Source organism: Gopherus evgoodei, chromosome 6, assembly GCF_007399415.2.
Source record: "Gopherus evgoodei ecotype Sinaloan lineage chromosome 6, rGopEvg1_v1.p, whole genome shotgun sequence".
Taxonomy (NCBI): domain Eukaryota; kingdom Metazoa; phylum Chordata; order Testudines; family Testudinidae; genus Gopherus; species Gopherus evgoodei.
The window spans coordinates 5035349-5043988 of record NC_044327.1 but is presented as its reverse complement, the minus strand read 5'-3'; positions in this window follow the sequence as shown (position 1 = coordinate 5043988).

The following is an 8640-nucleotide window of genomic DNA, read 5'->3' as shown; positions in this document are numbered from 1 at the left end:
GTTCCTGTTTAGCTTAATCCACTTCCAAAGCTTTTTCAAATAGCTATCCCTGGATAACTCCATGTGTAGGTAAACCCTTACACACACACAACTGCATGAAAACAACATTAAGGTTGTAAAGTCAAGGACTCATAAGTTAGGAAATGTTAAAATTGAGGTCGCCTGTGAAACCGTTATTCAGCCTCCTTGTGTGTGTGCATTATAATACAATCTTTAATTACATGATCACATACTGTTTTTTCCCCCAAGATGCCTGACTCATTCAATGCAGGGGCTGTACCGTGCTCTGAGTATGAGTGAAGGCCAGTGCTGGCATTTTCTAACTTCTAAGTGCTTGAGTTTGCAACCTTAAATGTAGGGGTTCTGTGTGTAATTTCCTAGGTTTAAAAAACAAAGTAGGAAAACAGAAATCCCATCGTGTGGGACCATTTTGATACCCACTTGGCAGACCAGCAGGATTGAAATCTTTAGATCCTCTGCCCCTTGAGCTAATAGAGTGACTGTAGTAGTAGGTTTTCACCCTCTGTGTGGGTCAGGCACCAGAGGGGAAAGTGACACGCTTTGCCAGTGCATTTCAAGAGATATTTGCTGACAGAAGAGGACTGCCGGGACTCAGGAATCTTGGATTCCATTTTGTGTTTCAAAGGAGAGTGTTCTCTCATGAACGGAGACTCATCTTCTTGAAGCCTGGCAAATTTCTGTCCATGTCTCCTCCAGTTCCTCATTCCAGTCTCACTCCCATCCCTGGCTCCCAGTACCAGTCTTCCCTTACTGCTCCTTGTCTCAATCTACTCCCTCTGTCCCTTCTTCTTGATTCAGCTCTTGTCCCCTCAGCATTTCAGTCAAGCTGCTCCCCTTTCCAAGTGGTACGTCTGCATCCCTTTCCAGGGAGGCTGGAACAATTTTTATAGGGCGGGGTGTGTGTGTGTGTGTGCTGAGAGCCACTGAACCAAACTGTAAACCCTGCATATAATGGAAACCACTTCAGGCCAGAGGGTGCCCTCCTAGTTCCAGCACCTATGTCCCTTTCTTGCCTCCATTCCTTGCCCCCTCTGCAGTGAATGAGGGTTCTTCTCCAAGGCCTTCATGCCTTCAGGGGGAGCGCTGAGAACACGGGAGAGACAGTCTCTCTGCTCTCAGTTCCAGGGCCTGCCACTACAGCAGCCTGCAACAGTGATTGCAAGGAAAATCCTGCTCAGCCCCTGCAGTCCTCGTCTGGAGCACGCTTGCTGTGGACAGAATCTTTGGAGAATTTAGCTGTTAAACTCTGAATAGTCTCTAATGAGTATGTGTGAACTGAGATTTTTCAAAGGCTTATATAACACGGCCAAATTTGAGTAGCATTTAACAGGAACAGCAAAAGGCACATCCCTGGCACCAGAGTAACCACTCTGCCAAATTTCAAGTCCTGCTGTAAAGCAAGGAGGTGCTAGAACTTCTCCACAAAACAATTGTAAGATTTTTTTTTTTGTAATATGGGCAAACCAACATGTTTGTCCCTCATCTAATTCTTGCAAAGAGCTAAACTGTTTTAGATACAACCCCCCCCCCCCCCAAAAGCAAAAAACAAACAAACAAAAACCCATCAGCCCAAATAGTAAAGTTTGGCAAAATGATAAGGAACTTAAAACAAGCTAATAGACTAATAGACTTTAAAGTCAGAAGGGACCATCGTGATTATCTAGTCTGACCTCCTGCACACAGCAGGCCACAGAACCTCACCCACTCCTGAAATAGATCCCTAACCTCTGGCTGTGTTACTGAAATCGTCAAACCATGGTTTAAAGACTTCACATTACAGAAAATTCATCATTTACACTCGTTTAAACCTGCAAGTGACCTGTTCCCCATGCTGCAGAGAAAGGCAAAAAATCCCCAGGGTCTCTGCCAATCTGACCTGGGGGGAAATTCGTTCCCTACTCCAAATATGGTGATCAGTTAGAGCCTGAGCATGTGGACACGACCCACCAACCAGACACTTGGGAAAAAATTCTCTGTAGTAACTGAGAGCCCTCCCATTTAGTGTCCTAATGGAAAACGTCAGGCAGCCATCACAGGTGGTGGTGCTACCAGCTCCATCTAGAATAGAGAGCGTGGCTGACGGAGACCTACCTCTTCTTACATCTATGACTCCAGCAATCACTTGTGTTGTAAAGGAAGGTGTTTAATATATTTTAGCTGCCTTTTAATATGATTTAGCAAATAGAAATAAGGAGGCAGAGCCAGTATCATATAATGAGCCAACTCTTTATAGACCACCCGCAAATGTTGTACAGACAAGCAGCAATCTCCAGAACAGAATTAATACTGGGGCTCTCTGGTCTGTGCACTCACTCACTTGCACATCTTGTAAATACCAGCTGCAGGATGTCACCCCTCCAACTTGAGTACGATCAAGTGTGTTACCAAGAAATTGTTCATTGGAATCAATTTCTCCCTTTTTCTGCTGCCCTGGCCCTTTTTTAGGAGGATGCAGACCCTCAAACGCCATACAAAAATCCCCTCCTGCTTGTGAAATTCAAGGAGGAAGAATAGCAGATTCTTGTAACTTGAACAAATGAGTCGCCAGTTACAAGAAAATCTGAGAGATGTGCGACGTGACAAAGGAAGAATGAATCCCTTATCTCTAAATGGTTTGCAGTTGTGCTGTTCTGAATGTGCGCATTTCCCAGTGCTTCCAAATTTTCCTTTCGGCTGCAGATAATTGTGATCAGATTGAGAAGAATCTTCCTATGTAGATCTAAATATACTCAGTCCAACTATTATTTGGATTTGAATCTTGGAACCGCTTAAAGTAAATGATGTTATGGGGAAAGCATAGTTAATAAAAGACAAAGTGATTTCTAGTACTGGCAAATGTAGAAATGGGTGGAAGGTAATAAAGTTCTCCAAAATACAAACAATGTTATTGCTAACAAGAAAAAAAAAGGTCTAGTGGAATGGAATTTATCAAACACTGGAGTTGCAAAATGATGCTGTTAATTGCACCAAAAGACAGTGTAGAAGGTTAACATCAAAATAAGCCTGCAGAAATGTCATGGTTCCCAAAAACAAAAGGGTTGTATGCACCCCTCACTTTGGCGTAAATGCATTAACTCCAATGGCAGTACTCCTAATTTACACCTCTGCAACTGAGGGGAGAATCACATTCAAATATTTCATTTGTACTCTGAGATAGCAGTGACACTAACAAGGTGAAGTTTAAGAAACTGAGAAAAAAGTACCACTCTCACTTTTTAATATTTTCACACTTTTCTAGGGGAAATATTTTGAAAGTGTCATAATGTTTTACCCCCTCCACCCATTCATACACACACTTTCTCTCACTTTTTAACAAAACTTTTCCCCAACTTTTTCTAATGAGAAAAAGTAAATGAATGAGAAGGTGTGTTTTTCTTCACTTTCTCCAGCTTTTTTCCTTTTTGTCCACTGGGGGAGGGAGGAGTAGTTAAAAAAATGGCGAGAAAGTGGAATTTTTTCCCACTATTTGAAGACAAAAGTTTCAATTAAAAAATAAAAAATCTTCCTTTTGAAATTTGTTCAAAAGCATTTTTTATTGAAATTGATTTTTTTCCTGAAATGTTTCATTTTTTTAATGAAATCCCATTTTTTGGCTAAAAGATTTTTACCAGCCTAGTCCCTAGTTCTGTACCAAATTTATTTTACTTCAGCAGCATCATACAAATTCTATTTCTTAGAACTGAGTCTCCTGGCTCTGGGTCCCGTTTGCCAAGGAAAGAGGGACTGTAACCTTGTGATCTGCCCTGAGTAAGGAGCAACACATTGTTGGCCTGCCCCAGGAGCAAAGGAAGGGACTATATTATCATTCCATCCGTGTGGTCCTTTAGCTCTCTCATTGTTCCATGGGGAAAATGATCTGCACCAGCCCTTTTCCTAGCACACACTACTTATCCTAAATTCTAGCTAAATTGGGATGGCATGTAATATGGGGCAGAGCCACTCCCTGCCCACTTGTCAATAAGGGCAGTAGCAGGAATCTGTTTTCCCCCTTATACTCATACTGCTACCTGCAGTATGGGGAACAATCTCACAGGAGTAATGTGGCTCCTTTTGTCCCCTTATTTCCCTGCATGCATGATCTGGCCCTTGGTAAATAGCTACTGTAAAACTCAAATTATATAGTGTTCCAATTACTACTGTGCTACAGTGCTGTATTTCTCCTTTTGTAGTCACTCATTGCAGCCCACATCCCGTCTGATTGTCACCAATAAATACCTGCAACGGTTTCACTTCACTCTGCCCTGCCTTCCCCCCGTCCCCCTTATTTTTAATGCTAAACAGGATCCTCTTGTTTATTCAAGCAAATGGAATTGGACAATAGAGAAACTCTCCCCTTCACCAGTAAACTGCAGGCTTTGGGTTTAAAATAACTTACACTGCGGTGTTGGTAACTGTGCTCTAATTAATAATCATCCTGCAGATACTGCCTGCCAGAGTTATCTAATCCTCCAGCCAGACACTGCTTTCAAAATGCAATGCAATAGCACAGACATTGCTGATAGGGCTCCCTTCTGGAGGGGGTGGGTAGAGGGTGTGGAGGCCAAATCGCTTCTCCCATTGGTTGTTTTGCTGGTATGGTGATCAGGTGCAGATCCACTGAAGTTGAAGTCAGATGATAGATTCCTAAGTTATTGTTGCAGTAGGTCAAAGATGCCACTGTTCGAAACTTGTGCAAGGTTAGGAAAATATGCAAGAGAAAGAGAGACAGGAGGGGTCTTTGTCTAAGTGATGGAATTTCATCCTAGCAGTGCTTTGGCTCAATTACAACCAGCTTCAAGTTTCTTCATCATGCCAGCAGGATCAGAGCTAGGGAAATGAGGCAGTTCCCACTCTCTTTAGTCTGCTTCCTCTATTTATTAAACACATTATTTTAGCAATGGGAACAGAGCCTCTTTGCTCTGGGCCCTGCTTGCCAATCTGAATCCCTGCTTGCCAAGGAAAGAGGTAATAGGATGAGCCGGAGCAGTGCATGTGGCTGTGAGTGTGGGAAAATGTATTTATCATTTCTTTATTAAGAAACACCCCAAGATGAGCCATGTTCCCTTATCTCTGGGCTCTCCAGCTGGGGCCAGAAATCATGCACATTCTGCTTACCCTTTATTTTCCAGTGAAATTCTAACAGATGGTGAGTGATGCATGCTGCAGTTGAGGCTGAATTTCAACTCCTATTGTGTCCCCCCCCCATATTTCTCTTAGGTGCCTGTGAGTTTCTTGACCAAAGACCTTTTGGGCTAACATTTTCTATACTCAGGCTCAGCCCAATCGTGAGTTTTTTAAAAAGTTTGGGCCAAGTTAGCACAGCCATTTTGGAGTTATTTCAAGCAGAAATAAAGCCTCCTCCGCCCCCCATGTTTTGAGTGGACATTTTGTGCTCATACAGAGCCAGAGAGGGACTGGCCTTAAAGCAGCTGTCCATGTTAGGGCTCCCTACATCCCAGTTCAGATACAAAGGGAACAGCAACAGCTGCCTCTGCAGTACTTCTTTACCAAACAGATGGGCAAGGTGAGACAGAGAGAGAAGGGTAGGTTGTGAGCAGAACATGCTCCACCCCCAAGTGTTGGCTGGCAGAGCTGAGCCAGCAGCATTAGTGGAGGGAGAGAATTAAGCTGCAAGGAGGACAGCATAGTGACTCTTGGGAGGAATATGGCTAGTGGACAGAGCACTAGGCTGGGGCACAGGAGCCATGGATTCTGTTTCTGGCTCTGCCTCTAGGTATCCTTGAGCATGTCACTTTCCCTCTGTACATCAGTTTCCTCATCTGTAAAATGAAGCACTTTGAGATCTGCTGATGGAAAAGCATTTGATAATAGCTGGATACTATTATTATGCTATTCCTTTTCTGGACAGTTCCCAGCTTGCCATGATGATATGCCAGCCCTTACTCAGGATTTAGAACTAGAGGTCAGTCTGGCCCACAGCTAAAACATGAATGAAGCCAGATATGACCACCTTGTCTTGTAGCTCTCATTAAGATCTAAGGTTCAAGGAAAGATTGAATTAAACCAGCCAAGCAGTTTGAAAGCTATTATTATGTAAATAGCAATTTTGGCACTTGTGCGGTAGAATTTTTTCTGTCTAGTTTTATTATGAATATTATTATTAGGTGTCAGTTTTGATCACTTAATGGGAAAGTTACAGACCCTATCCAAAGAGATTGCCGTCCAAACTCAGAGATGACCGCAAATGAGGAATATACGTAGACCATAGGGGAAGGGGAGGGAAAGGACAAGAATTTCAGTAATAAGACTGCACAGTATACTAAAGGTATCCCAGTTCAAATACACACAAGATGGGCGAATTCGTGTTTTCCTAACTTTCAAACTACTGACCTTATTCTTTTCAGCCTATGCCAGGAGGGCTACATGTACAACAAAAAAAAAGTTTCATTAAATGCATCCTTAAGATGGAAAAGAAATGTATCAAAAATGTTTTTTGTCATGAGTCTGTTCAGGAAGGGCATTTGAAGTAAGAGGTATGACTGTATGCTCTGGACTCTATTGGTAGAGAGTTCAAATTCAGGCATCTTTATAATCCCTCTGCAGTCACCAAATCTTAGGCAACTTTCACTTGATTTTTAAGTCTCTGAGAGCTCAGTTCTGCTACTGAGGGTTGTCAGTCATTTTCTAGAAGTGTCCGTGGTCTTAGCTTATTTCATAGTACCCAACTTTACCTTCTCCTGTACGTGTCCAGCTCCTATTGCATGCTTGAAGTCCATGGGAATTGTGCTCACATCTCTAGGAGTCCGTCATTTGTGTTTATACATGAACCTGAAGCTGCGTAGATGGAAGGTCGATGAATGAAAATGGCTATTCTTGCAAATCTTCCTGTTTACTTAATATCCAGTGCAGCTAAGGTAATAATTGGCCTTGTATTCATAAAGACCCCATTCAGAGACTCACTAAGAGGCTTAGAATTCTGTGAAGCTCAAACTCCGGGAGAGAGTTAGATAATAGTCGTATTTGGGTAGTGTGGTTTGTGTGGCGGCTGATAACATTGTAACTAACCAAACTGTGACATAAATATGACTGAGGAAACAGGCACATAGTTTGGTTTATTTCAAATTATTATTCCTGGGGGGATTTCAAGAATTCTAATTAGATAATCAGGGACACATGAGTTTGACTCTAGTTTTTCTGATGTCATAAGAATTCTGGGAAAGCTGCTGCTTAAGCACTCTAGGTTTTTGTTTTTAAAAAATATTTCCCCAAAAGATTTGCAGGATCATAATCTTTAACGAAGACAATGGAGAAGTTTTAATATTTATTACAGTGGCGCCTAGAGTCCCAACGCCCCATTGTGCTATGGGCTGTTCAAAAATATAACAAAAAAGATGGTCTCTGACCCAAAAAGCTTAGGGATATAAAAGCAGACAAAAATGGAAAAAAACCCTTTAGCTCTTGAACTGTTTCAAGGGGCAAGATATGCCAAAATTGCAGTGAGACGGTTTGAAAGAGGGAGTGGTGGAGTTTTAATTTAAATGGAATAAAGGGGCCCCAAGAGTGTTAAAATGACCCTGAAACTGTCCAATATTAAACAGATTTATGCAAAGTTCAGGGTTTGGGATTCAGAGACCTCAGCATGGCAAACACATTTAGGGTGACCAGACAGCAAATGTGAAAAATCGGGATGGGGTGGGGGGGGTAATAGGAGCCTATATAAGAAAAAGACCCCAAAATCGGGACTGTCGCTATAAAATCAGCACATCTGGTCACCCTAAACACATTATTGTTTTTTAACCTTTTATGAAAGAAACAGAACTGAAGGAAAATAGTTAAAGCATTTGAAATGTAAAGTATTCAGTGAGATGGGAGTGTTTTAACAACATTTCTTGTTCCCTTTCCCTTTAGCTAGAGAAAACTTTTAAAAGGAGCCCCCCTTCCTCATTTGACAGTCTTTTAGATGGTACTAGCAATGAGAAAAACTGTTTTTTCTTGTGGAAAAGATTTTTTGTTGTTGTTGAACTGGACTGGAGTTGTCGTTCTTGCTGCTGCTGCTGTTAAAGTCTGATCCCATTTTCCAGAAGGGAGAGCAATATATACACAAGAGAGAAGAGAAAAGAACTGCAAAGATAGAAAATGCAGCTTCTATGTCTCTTGCTGATTTTTACTTGCAACCACAGTGGTGGGAAAAAAACAGGCATAGCAGGCCTTCTTATCAGCCGTTCCAAGACTTGGCAACCTTGTACCAGCAGCAGACTGATTTGGCCATTACTTTTCTTTGCATATTTTGCAACACTCTTGTAAGCCTGTGACCAGAGACGCAGTCTTGGCTGGCTAAGCCAGATTCTAATTAGACAGAAGGAAAAAGGAGATGGTGTAGGTGACAAAATGTTATGTCCCAGGTGATGGTTGGGATTTACTCAAAGCAGGTGGAGGTAGCGATGTCATCTGGGTCCCTTTTTTTGGCCTGGCCTCATCAGGACATTTTTGGGGATTAAAGGCCCAGTGGTGTTACAGTAGAACCCAAGGGCAGGTGGCAGCCATAATGGCTAATTTCATTCCTTCCCTTCTTTCTGTCAGCAATTGTTGTGTTCACTTTCCTCCTTGTTTTTCCCCCAACATCTTTTCTTTTAAGGGCCCCAGAAGGAAGTGATGAATGGAATCGCCTTATTATTTGGT